The sequence below is a fragment of the Pecten maximus genome, chromosome 12 (genome assembly GCF_902652985.1).
Source record: "Pecten maximus chromosome 12, xPecMax1.1, whole genome shotgun sequence".
NCBI classification, from domain to species: Eukaryota; Metazoa; Mollusca; class Bivalvia; order Pectinida; family Pectinidae; genus Pecten; species Pecten maximus.
Window position 1 is genome coordinate 8,447,254 of NC_047026.1, and position 12,407 is coordinate 8,459,660.

At 33.3% G+C, this 12,407-nt stretch overlaps 1 long non-coding RNA gene across 1 annotated transcript; it reads left to right on the plus strand.

Moving 5' to 3' along the window:
- Positions 1–1,282: 1,282 nt before the first annotated feature.
- Positions 1,283–10,509, plus strand: LOC117338734. The gene is made up of 4 exons (XR_004535025.1): positions 1,283–1,341; positions 7,207–7,399; positions 8,956–9,023; positions 10,230–10,509. It is a non-coding gene; the product is annotated as an uncharacterized LOC117338734 (long non-coding RNA).
- Positions 10,510–12,407: the final 1,898 nt, after the last annotated feature.

The following is a 12,407-nucleotide window of genomic DNA, read 5'->3' on the forward strand; positions in this document are numbered from 1 at the left end:
GAGGCAAGATGACGTTTATTGACGTTGTGATTTCATTAGTCAGACATAATGAATGACGTAATACCCCGACTGGACATGACACAGTAATAATGGTGATTTTGTGAGGGTCATGTTAGTGCATCGGTATCAAATAAGATATAGTGTGAATTTGATATTGTACCTTAACCTATTAACAAAAGTTTAATCTTGATTTGCAGGGATTGTACCTTAACCTATTAACAAAAGTTTAATCTCGATTTGGATGGATTGTACCTTTAACCTATTACCAAAATCATTATCTTGATTTGCATGGATTGTACCTTAACCTATTAACCAAACTTTTATCTTGATTTGCATGGATTGTACCTTCATCTATTAACCAAAGCTTTATCTTGGTTTGCATGGAAGATGTGAAACAGAAGACTTTTACCCTTCCAGAACACGTCCTCCTCTCACTTTCTAATGAGTATCCATGCAAATCTATACGATTTGGTCATATTTGCTTTCGTTATATCTATTTTGTATAAGATGTGCTGTTTCAATTTAGTATTTGAAGATGTCGTCTATGAAGCAGAAGACGCTTTCCTTCAGGAACGCATGGTCATTGTACTTGTTAGGTCCTTTCATTTACTGTATATCAAAATATATCAAATTGATTAAAGTATACGCTTAAACTGCTATAGTTTATTTATGTCCATAACTTTATACTGAAATATTTAAAATATTTTTGAATCAGTTATTATTTGACATTATCTTTCAACATTGGTATATAAATAGTCTAAATCAACATTTTCCTGATCCATATGATACTATATATACGGTTTTTGCGTTTCAGCCAATTTTTATTGCAGATTCACACCATCGAGACGTAAAATCGCGAAACAGCTGTGTGATGTAAGATGATCTTCCATATTTAACAAATCTATTTATATTTCTGCAGTTAAAATCATCGTCTGTGCGCCTTTTTCATAATCCTAAAAGATGTGAATGCCTTTTCCAAATATGACTTACGTTCACATAGTTTAACACTTAGTGAATTCTTATATATAACGTCACGACCTGCGAGCAATCGGCTAATTATTTCAATTTATGTAACACATTTATATGAATGAACAGTTCAGGTCATTATCTCCATCACCATGGTAACCACGCATACCACAAAAAGGCACGTGAATGGACAGCGCGGACGACATTATTAGTTTCTCCTATTGTATCTAGCTGATTTGCTAATTAGCGGCTGCAGGCCTGAACGTGGGCACGAGGGCGGGGTATATAAGGTGTCATCATTATAACAGCACAACCAGACCGGGAGGACATGCTGTAACCGCCCAGAAACAACACCAACAGCTCACCAACGAAATCGTAAGTCGGCATTTATTTCTTTTTTACTTGTTTGTATTTTATTAGAGGACAAGAGGCGCATTGATGAACTAATATGTATATATATAGCTTTAAATGGTAAAAATATGTCATATTATGTACAGCAAACTCATTCATTTAGCTTTTATATAAAAAAAAATCAAATATTTATTTGAATTCAACTTGATTTTGCGTATTTTTTATGTAACCCTTATAATACTTTACTTAATTACTTATTTTTTACTTAATATTAGTAAATAATTATATACTGAAATACTGAGCGGGAGTTGATGGCAACAAGAACCATTGCTGGGTTAAGACCCACACACCGCTACCCTTGAACGTTAATTCATAACTTAAGCTATGTTTTCCAAAAGTATTGCATAAAACTATTTGTGTAGAGTTATATCAATGAATTCATGTAATAGATGGTTGAAATTATAAAAGTGTCACACGTCAACAACCAACAAGAGGTTTTCGATGGTTTGCGTTTTGTGGAGATTATATGAACCACAATTTTCAATGAAGTATTGATATTTGGAGAATGAATGTATTTCATCATTGAAAAAAAAGAGAAAACTAAAACCCCTGAAATTTTCATCATTGATCGCTATTCAAATTTTGTCCCCTCTTTTGATGATGATTTTATAAATTGAAATATATTAATAATAAAATAATCATAGTGAAAATCTTTATGAAGTTCATTTTAACATTTTCTGCAAAAAAAACATTTTTGCTTCAAAGATGAGGAAAATCGGGGAAATTTTTCACCATTAGAAAGTAAAACAAATGGTGGGATAAAGAAACAAAATGTGTCCGTCAAACAAGAATTCAATTATTGTAGAGAAGTACATCGATAAATCAAAGTAAAACTCCAACATACGTGTGTTGCATGCTTCTAGGATTGCTCAGTTATGGAATACAAATTATGAATCTTGCGATGCAATAATTTTAAAAGAGTTGATGACAACACTATTTGGAGTCGTAAACCTTCAAAGTTTAGCAGCGGGAAAACCTCGAATGAAGAAAGTAACACCTCCAAAATTTAAACTATCAGCTTTATATGATAGTTTGACAACTGGTTTGTGTCAAATGATAAAAATAAAACTATACACAAGCTTGAAATATACACTGAAAGTCAGGATAACAGTCCTAATGAGTAAACATATGTAAGAGGTAGATATTTATCCAATAGTAAAACCAATTCAAAGTGTTGAACATGTTCATTTACAATTGATCCATAAACAAAATGTACAAAATTATTTAAACAATTTTTCCAATTGCTAGGTCGCATGGCTTTCAGCCAATAGTTTAATTAAGGTATTGTTCTCGGTTTAGTATTAGTGAAACAGAAAAAAAACCAAAACCTTATGTAAGAAAGGTCGGCGGCGATAGGGATGTACAGTTTCGATTTAGACTTAACAATGTATATGAAACAGAACAAAATTCGATTAGTTATTCATGATTTTTCTCAATCATTGTGACGTGATGAGATATTGTGCACATGTTCATAGCATATGGGAGCACATGGGTTATCAAAGGACCTTACAGCGGACAGGGGAACCCCCATCCTATTTTTAGTAGAGAAATATATGTTTGTTCTTCAAATCTTATACCATTAATCTCTATTCTTGCTTATAGTAAATACCCACTGCATATGTTTATTAATCAGACCAACCCCTACAGACCCCATAAACACACTTTCCTTCGGGACTGCGACCCGCTTTTTGGGCCGAGATTTGCAAGACGAAATGTACATATCGCGTAGAAAAAAAAAATAAAAAAAAAAACATTCACTATATAGCACGGGCTGCCATCACATCGAATTAACTCGCGATATTATTTTGTTAAACCTTTAAGTTATATTATCTATTTATTTATTTATGTATTTATTCATTTACTTTTTCCACATAAGATGTTTTCTAATTAATCATAATAGGCCGTCGGCGAATTAATTTTCGGCCGAGGGGGATTGTTTTTATATCATAACGATATTTTTTGTTGTTTATACCTACGATATTTATTTATCCCATAACTACGCTTGTTTCACAACTGAAATGGCACGTGATAAAATTCGTAGCAGTTTGTTATTGTTTTTGTTTACACATCGCAGTGTGTAACCACTTTCTAAGCCTCGATTGGTCATTTGTGACCTCCAACAAATCTGATTGGATAACCTCTGGCCTTTGACTAGGGACTATTTTTACTACTCTCACTTATCTTTTTGTTTTGTCAGTCTTCAAAAGATCAGCATGTATACGTTTTGGGAGTTGTCGGTACTCAACATTAGCATAACTGGATGAGAGGGATGTCCTCATGGAAATGGCGATTAATGTGGGGTTTGAGTCGTACGAAATATAATTTGATGATGGTAAAATAGACGACGCACGGAAGCGAGATATTACATCGATGGGCCTAGCGAACCAAAATATGTCGCTGAAACTGATGAGATTTCGTGTTAACACACGGACAACCGTAAACTGCCTAGGTCTATTGCTCAACACTCCAGCTCGGTTTCCGAAATATTTGTTGAAATGCATGATGTCTGGAATGAATAAATCTCAGAATGAACATTTAACATCATAATAACCAGTAATAGCATACCTACGAAGTCCAGGAAAGGACCGAAAATTGAATCTGACAATGATTAGTCTTATATTCAGCGGTGACGTTCGACTTCGCGATGACGGTGTCGTCTTCGAATATTTTGAGCGGAGTTATTTAAACAAGATACCTATTAATGGATCACACCGATCACAAGGAGACTTAACACGAACATACCGCAACCTCCCAAAACACATATACGCACTCACCACACTCATGCATGTCGCACGCACGGGAGGCCGTCCTTAAATGACCTTAGCTGTTAATAGGACGTTAAACAAAATAAACCAAACCAAACCAAACACCGACACAATGACTTTCAAACTAATATTTCGTTTTGTAAAATAATATCATTTACAAATATAGTACAGAAGATATGAGTCGTGCATCTAAAATAGACGATAAGCTTTCGTTCATAACGACCTATATTTTGTCGTGTAGTGATTTGGTTCGCGGAATTTAGTTGCTACGTTGGGAGACTTTGAACTTGACAGACTTATATTTGTAAGTAAAGAAGTTATGGGATAAACAAGTTCCCCTACTCGTGTCTTTTCAAAATTAAAAAATTAACTAACTCGAGTTTGATAAAAATGATAAACAATATCCACTCGTTGGGGAACCTCTATATAACTGTTCTATGTCTATATGTGATCGTATGTAATTTATCTGTGTCTTAATAAAGGGGCAGACTGCCTCGAAAATTCGACAATCTACTTGTCTGTACTGTCGTTATTACTACTTGACAATTATATATATATACATATATGTCCAAAACCAGTTTATAATAAGCACATTTTTGTCAGAATCACAATAATTTTAAATGTCCGGTGTCATATTGAAGATATTTAAATATCTTGCATATCCACGCTTACAAAGTACCGTAAGTGTGTTGCTGTGTTGTTATGGGAAAGTAGACGCTCAGTCAAAATTGCATTCTTGTATTTCTAGACTTTTCAGCAACGTATCTGTCTGTCATTCATATCCCCAAATATGGTGGTCATCTAACGTCTCTTTTGATCTCCTTTTGAAAATCAAGAACCTTTTTCTACGGAAAGCTGTTACGACATGCGTAATGATGCTGTTCTCCTGGTTAGTTCAACTTGTAATATATATTATAAAACGTCTTCAACGAAGAAAACCGTGCATTGTAGCTGAGGATAATAAAAAAGGAACATAATTTCCTCGCTAAACGTTCCGCTTTGGCGAGAGTTCAAGAGCACCATTTGATTTTGCCCATACCGCCGTCGGTATCACAGAAATACCGTTCAACAGTATTGATGCTAACAGGTGGATGGGTTTATTTATCTAGATGGCATACAGAATATATATTTTAATGCTGTTACAAAAAGACCAATTGAATCACAAGACTAGAAAATTATAAATATGTGAAAGATACCAAGGCATGTGAAGACAATATCCTTGCTGATGAGAGAGACGGTTATACACATTGCTTTTCTCTGAAACGCTAACAAATATACGACAACATAAGATGGATGTGAATGACAGCTATGATCGTTGGTAAAACGTGTCAAAATATACATACAAATGCATAGTTGATTGAGCGCCAACATTTTGATAATTTGTTGGTGCTTTCTTTAAAGAGTAAATATCACGGTAATTGAAAGTCTTTAATGATGTAAAACATTCAAAGTTATTATGATTTTGTCATTTGTGAATTTTATTTATTTATTTATTTATTTATGTTTTGTTTGTTTGTTTGTTTGTTGTTGTTTTTTTTTTTTTTTTTTTTATTGTTTTTTTTTTTGGGGGGGGGGGGGTGGGTTGTAGGGGTTTTGGTTGGGGGGAACTGGAGGCGGGAGGTCCCCTGAAGTTTTTATTATCGTGAATTATAAATGGGTTTGGACGTTCACGGTTAAGGTCAATATCTCCGACCTTCCGTAAGAATACTGACCTTCTAATTAAATCAAAGCAAGTAGGCGAACTCAGGATTGGTTTAACATACCACCTGCTTTCTTTGTGCACGTAGCCATTTCTGTCTATAACCAGCACCTTTAAGAATCAGGACTTTTACTTTTGATGGCAATCAGAGTGTTCAGGGCAAAAATCTTATTTCAAATCATCACAGGGCGACTCTCAAATTACCTCTAAAAGTATTTAAACGCATAAAATCAAGGAACACGTGTGACACAGACCAAGCGCTGTTGTCATAATTTGTCCTTGTTTGATCCACTTTACTGATAAATAAAATTTGTTCTGATATTCTCCGTGTTTTCATTTCAATGTCTATCTAGGTTACCCGACATTCACATTCTTTAAATACTAAAATTTGAGTTGTATCTATTTCAGGAAAATTCAATATGAATTAAATTACATATTGCTTAGAGGCCCAATATCCCATGAAATCACTTCCAAAACATATCGGAAAAGTTACTGTCAAAGCATCATATTTCAAATCCCTGAGGATTCGCTGTTGATGCCAATGGACAGTTCAACCCCGAAAAATTCGGCAAGTTACACATCAAGATTAAAAAATCCCATAAATATCATTACTTATCATCCAAATCCAAATACTTCTGAAAGGTCACTGAACTGACGTCAATATTTCCAATCATATTTACTGTTTAGGCCCAATCATCCCGGAAATAAACTATTGAGATACTGTCCAGTTGGGCAGTCACTTCCGGTAAGGAATCATGATAGGAGTTAGCTCCCTTATCGAGTCGACACAACACCAGTCCCTCGTAAATATACGATAAACTGAATATATTAAAGTGTATATGGGATATATCATGCGCATGACTGCTGTAACGTATGTTAATGGCAGTAGTTCATGGGTGTGTGATGAGTGAACGCCCCTCCTGTGAGAGAACAGGAGGTGTAGATTCTGGCGACTATTTAGTGAATGAGATCCTCTTTTAAGACACTGCCCAGACTCATTCAGGGAAATAGCAACCATGTCTCAATCTCGGGAAAGTATAAAAATCTCAATTCCATGATATGAGTTCAAAATACATTCAAGTTGATATAGTACGTGAATTAGCGAGGTCGCATAGCGCAGTATTAACGCACTCGCTTTCCACCAAGTTGTTAGAAAGTCTACCTCTCTACTTTAAGGTACATGTATGTGGTAATTGTGCGATCATGAAGGCTCTGTCCGGGTACTTCACTACATTCCCACGCTAAAAAACCCCGCACATTTCCATCTGAGCTTACAAGATTGACTGGTATAAGTCGATACAATTTGTTTTGCAATTGCTATAAAAGAAATCAAGTTTATATTTTATTTTATTTTAAATTACAAAGGGGAATGAACTTCCTACCATATATAGCGGTCTCGGTCCTTCTCCTGCTGTGTCACTGCGAACTTGGACATGCCCAGTGGGCACAGACGTTTGGATGGGGAGGCGCAGGCAACGGTAAAAGGAGCGATATGAGTAATCCGACAGCGTGCAACATGGACCTACAATTAGTTAAACTGATGTCAGCGTTAATACAGGTAAATCAGCGTTAATACAGGTAAATCTACAATTAGTTAAACTGATGTCAGCGTTAATACAGGTAAATCAGTGTTGATACAGGTAAATGTACAATTAGTTAAAATGATGTCAGCGTTAATTCAGGTAAATCAGTGTTGATACAGGTAAATCTACAATTAGTTAAACTGATGTCAGCGTAAATACAAGTAAATCAATGTTAATACAGGTAAATCTGCAATTAGTCAAACTGATGTCAGCGTTAATACAGGTAAATCAGCGTTGATACAGGTAAATTAACAATTAGTTAAACTGATGTCAGCGTTAATACAGGTAAATCAGTATCAATACAGGTAAATCTGCAATTAGTCAAACTGATGTCAGCGTTAACACAGGTAAATCAGTGTTAATACAGGTAAATCTGCAATTAGTCAAACTGATGTGAGCGTAAAAAGATAAAAAGATATTGAATCAAAGGTTCTTTTTTTATATTTTGATGGATTATTTATTTATTTTAATGTTTTCCACAAAATCCGATAGCATCTAGTCATGAATGGCATATAAACTGAAAACACCCTCCATATTTGATTAATTCAGACGTGTTGAATTAAACATAACGGGTTGTTCCTTGTACAAATTCACACATTTCCCCCATGCTTTTTGAAATGAAGGTTTGATAGGATTATTTTCTAGTTTCATACTGGTATGAACGAATAACTGGATTGCAAATTTTCAAAGCTGAACCTTAGATGACCCATTTCCATTTATTGTTGAAAGGGGTTGGTGGACGTTGAGTGGCAATTTTATACAGCATTTACACTGCTCGCCACAACGTTGCCATACTGCGCCTGATACTTTAAACGGTGCAAATTTATTAATCTGTCTCCAAGATTGCATATATATTGACAATGAATGCAATCTAACAAGTATTTAATTGTTATACATTTAATTTCGTTTATTGGTTTTTTTTTACCGGTTTCGTTTTCTCTTTTAAATCTTCTTTTGAAATGAAATATTCAAATTTGTTAAATTCCTTGAAAATTATTTGAATTATGGGTACTTTTTTCATTTCCCCATCCAGATTTCACCATTTCATCCGTAGCGCACTGCAAAGCATTTCCGTGAATTGATCAAAATTGCGTTTCGATCAGGTCATGTGATATATACTGTATCTATGACGCAGCCAAGAGTAACGTTTATGTAATGGCCGCCAACATAATATAAGAGATAAAGCATTCGGGTACATTTAAATATTTAAGTCATGGGCGCATTAAATAGAACTATGACACAATATTATGTAACAGTTCACGTCGAGAGGGGGTCTAGTACATAACAAAACATGTGCCTCATCCCTTTGATAAATCTTCAATACAATGCCTTTAAATCAAACAGTTCACGATTTTGCCTTTCAGCGTAGTGAAATAACAACCACACCTCCTTTCACCGTTTTAATTGTATCACCATTATTAAAAGTGGAGAAACGATTAAAGTAGAAAGGAAGCGAGCATGCTCTTCACATCGAACAATTGTGTGTCGTCACGAATGTACTGTTGTTGAATTTAAACGTTATTGTTTTCAGCACGAATTAAAACGACTGAAGACATGTAGTGAAGAGAAACTCCCCCGGGACATATTGGAAATATAGAGGTAAAAATATTCCTGATATTGAGATCGTCATAAACAATTGACATGTCACGCGCTTAATCTGCACTAAGGCAAAATGTTTCCGTAGTATTCCAAAATTTAAAATTTTGTATTGATACCCATGCGAATCAGATCAGCCTTTTTTAAATGAATTATTATTTATTTGATATAGACACATCATTGTGTTTGCTAGATTACCTATAGTACAAATTGTGTTATCTCGGTAAGCAGAACTGCAAATATCTAATTAAGTATTTCAAAATACCTCCTTAAATTTCCCATATCTTATCAGAATTGCTGAAGGACAAATAGGACTAACAGGAATCTGCTGTATCATACTTATTTTTGATAACTGACCTTACAATTGTATATATATAAAAAAAAAAGAATAGATTTCATGATGTATCGATGATTCACTTTTATACATATATATTAATATTTAACTATGAATTGTAAAACGAATATTTCAGACTCACAATTTTAGGATTTTTTGTGAAATGTTTGAAATATGAACCACTTTGTACATTAACTATCCTGTTCATTAGATCGTCACTTTTTGGAGGAAATGACAGAATAATTTTACTTAATACTACTCGACCGAAGCATTTATTTTATAACTATGCATTTACAACACATTTAATTTCATAAATCTACCTTATACTATCATAAACCTTATTTTATATAATTGAAAATAATATTAAGCCATTTTACAACATATCTCAAAATTGTTATATACATGTATCTAATACAAATATTAAATATATATAACTTTAGCATAATTTACGTAACTATAACTTATACCAGTAGCTTTTCTTACATAATTATGTGTTAAAGGAAAAATATACATCACTTTAAATAACGAAGCCTTTTATTACAGAACTGATTCAATTTCTTTTACATCATATCACTTTTCCATGTATTTACTTTTAATACATAGCTATATGTTATATCACAGAATTAACTTTCATACCACGTGATGTTTCCATGTATTTACTAGCAATTCATAGGTAAACTTTATATTACAGAACATTATTTTATATCATATGACTTTTTCATATATTTACTTACTATATAAAAGGAGTTTTTTTTAATTATTTTAACAGTAAAATATACTGCTGTAATATAAGTTATAGCTAAGCAGTATATTTTACTGCTAAAATAATTTCAAAAAACCTCCTTTTTTGAACTTTCCATCTCTATATCTTACAGGGGTCAGGAGCTGAGGGACACTGAATTATTCAAAAAATGACAAAAGCTATCTCCTCCAAAGCTTCACACCAGGATACCGATCTTTCCATTACTGGTATGGTGGTTTGTTTGGTGAACTTTCCGAATGTATATATAATAAAGACAAAGTGGAATGGAATTGCCACACATGCTGTATAGCTAGTATACATTGTACGGATACAACAAAGATGTTTTACTTGTTGCGAACTGTCCCCCGAAAAAAAATATATATTAACAAAAATACATATGTTTATATACCAAGTCTTGTTATTTTTACCTAATACGCTCGGGTGACTCCAAACTATGAAGATGTTCCGATTCTTACACATCTTTACACTCATAATCAACAACTACGCATTTTATATCGAATACAATTTCGGATCTTTCATCTAAGTTGACATGGAAATTATACATGAATGAATAAATAAATAATCCATGCATACCCCGAATGTTTCTTAATAACAGTTGAAATAATTTTTAAAGAATTCGATAAACAAAATATTAGAAATACAGTATTCGTTTGTCTGCTGAAAAATAGCCTTTCCGTATTGTTTTTTTTTTTTTTTTGTATTTGTGTTTTGGGGTTTTTTGGGATTTTTTTACCGGTTTCGTTTCCTCTTTTAAATCTTCTTTTGAAATGAAAAATTCAAATTTGTTAAATTAAATGAATTATAGGTACTTTTTCATTTCCCCATCCAGATTTCTCCATTTCCTGCCATCTGTTTCAGGTTTTGTTTTTTGTCATTGACGAGTCTTAGAAAGACAAAACAGCTGTATGGCTCTACTGTATCTAACCCTCATTATGCTTTAAAAGGTTACAATACCTGGCGTTTGAAAAAATCTAGGATACACCTCTTCAGGTTAAGATAACATACCTTTGAAAACGACACAGATAACGTTGTAGCTTTTTGGATATTGATGTTATAGATGACAGAATCCAATAATAGATGTAACACAAACACATCAGTAATAAGCGGTCTTTGACATTTGCTCGCCATGATTTACCTTTTTTATATGAAGAGACGATAAAACAGTGGTGGTCTTCTTAAATGTCATTCGAATTAAGACATCATCGCATCATCTGTCTATTAAGTCACCCTGTGAAAGCAGTGTGCCCTATGAGGTCTCCAAATAGGTCATTTGAACTGGCATTTTGACAAAAATGTTGTACTTAGAAGATAGGACGATAAAATGAAGACCCTGGGTAATTTTTATTGCCAGTATCGACATTTTAAGTCTTTCGGAATTGTTACGAAAATTAGGATGAACGTAAAAACTGTAAAAAAAAACAGTTGAGACAGATAGGACTGGATGTTTATCAAACTTCAATTGTGTCGATAATATCATCACACATATACATATATATATATGTTTTTCTTCTTACGGCTGGAATATCTTGATGGATTCTTTTATGTATATATATATATATATATAAGTTGGACGTATCTAGATAATAATTTAATTTTGTATGAAACAAGCATTTTCATTGGCTGAAATAATTTTGTTATACCTCCATAACAAAATTTTTGACGTTGTGAAATGTAACGTCATTTTTGATTGGCTGATGACGTTGCGTAATTATTTATCACAGAAAAGAGTTCACCAAAGAAAGTGAAATATCTTGGTGTGTATAAGACGAAATTAAATTATAAGAATTAACATTAATTATTTTTTCTGTTATACAGTCATAACATAAAAAACTGGAGTGTACTCTCTTCATAAACCGCTTCGCAGTTTATTTAGAGTACACTCCAGTTTTTTCTGTTATGACTGTATAACAGAAAAAATAATTGATGTTAATCCTTAAATAAAACAAAAATCAGTTAAAATAAGAGATTAAACAAAAGATGAGTTGGAGATGAGTTCGGAAGAGAAAAATCAATTTTAATGTGTTACTGACATGTATCATGGGTCTGACAATACATTATAATCCGATAACCATACTGTATAACATGGCATATTTGTGTGCAATTTATTTCGTGGTTTGGAACTTTCAAATTATTTCGTGTTAACAAACTTTGGTGGTTAACCCATGTATACAGTAATATAACAATGATAGATACAACAATATTCGTTATAATAACAATATAGACGCAACAAACGTTTCTTGTCATACGGTATACGAAATTACACGTAATTTTGATATACAATGTAAGTCAG